General features: G+C 43.3%; 1 protein-coding gene across 1 annotated transcript in view; it reads right to left on the bottom strand.

Moving 5' to 3' along the window:
* Positions 1–1,399, bottom strand: part of Nup210l (nucleoporin 210 like) — a 120,190-nt gene that overhangs the window by 73,759 nt on the left and 45,032 nt on the right. The gene's annotated exons all lie outside the window — the stretch shown is intronic.

Here is a 1,399-nt window from a genome sequence, read left to right as displayed (position 1 = left end):
GTGGCCAGCTCAGCCCACCAGGGGGCGGGGCTGGCTGGCATGTGGTGCTGGGGGATTGAACTGTGGTCTCTGTGCTTTGCTTAGCTTAGCATGTTCTAAGTAGGTGCTTTAGACCACTGAGCCATCTCACCAGCCCGTTTGTCCTTTTTGAGACAAGGTCTCAATATGTAGTTCAGGCTGGCCTTGAGCTCACTTTGTAGCCCAAGCTGGTCTGGAACTCTCAACAATCCTCCTGCCTCAGCCTCCCCAGTGCTGGGATTACAGGTATGCGCCACTATGCTTGGTCTCTCCGGTATGATTATAAAAACAGTTAAGTATCTTTCTAAACTAGGCTTTACCATATTACTGGCCTGTATAAAAACCAGTATCTCCTTCCACTGTGTATAACAGGGGTTGGCACACAGCCATGCAGGCTACGCGGTTGCTGTAGCTACAGAGCCAACCTGAAAGCAGCTGCAGACAATGAAGGGAGCGCTGAGAGAACTTCCTTTACCACCAAGGCCGCAGTCTGGATCTGGGCCCTCAGCCTTGGTTTGCTTCCCTCGTCCAGAATTTTCTTCAAGTTCTCACCTTTCATGACAGGCCATCTATTCGGGCGCCATCCACAAGGATTCTTCCTTTATAAACACACAGTGCTTTTCTGTACAACTCAAGCAGCTGTCAGTCCTATACTTCTTTAAAACACTTCACACTGCTGGCTGTGGCACTGCATGCCTATAATCCCAGGACTGGGGAGGCTGAGGCAGGAGGATCACAGTGAGTTTGAGGCCAATCTGGGCTATGCTGTGAGTTCAACACCAGCCTGAACTACATAGTGAGACCCTATCTCAAAAACCCCAATAAAATAAAATAAGATAATACTCCACACATATCACTTCCTTAACATGTATGGTATGGAAATTTTCATGTGAATATATCTTCTCACCTAGACTTTAGCTTCTTTCACCTAGGGACAGTAAAAATGCTAAGTCCCACAGTGAAAAGCAACATTACATTGAAAGTGGGAAAGAAATAGGAAAACAATTATAAAATAGAGTAAAAAGGTATTTTCAGTCTTATAGAAACAGATAATCCCTATACTTGAGAGGCAGAGGCATGACGGCCACTTTGAGTTCAAGGCCAGCCTGAACTGCATAGTGAAACTGTCTCAGAAAGAAAAAAAAAAAGTGTATATAATAATTATAATCGTAAGAAAAACCATTACCATTAGGTATTGAATATATGTCAAGTACTGTGCTAAACATAATCTGATTTGATTGATTTCATTTTATTCTTTTTTTTTTTTTTTTTGTGGTACCAGGGATTGAACTCAGGACCTTGTGCTTGCCAGGCAAGCACTTACTCCACTGAGCTATCTTCCTAGCCCTTCATTTCATTCTGATAGATTATTATGATATTA

The sequence above is a fragment of the Octodon degus genome, unplaced genomic scaffold (assembly GCF_000260255.1).
Source record: "Octodon degus isolate 3935 unplaced genomic scaffold, OctDeg1.0 scaffold00032, whole genome shotgun sequence".
Lineage (NCBI taxonomy): Eukaryota > Metazoa > Chordata > Mammalia > Rodentia > Octodontidae > Octodon > Octodon degus.
The sequence above is the reverse complement of the archived record's forward strand: the minus strand, read 5'-3'. Positions and strand labels throughout refer to the sequence as shown.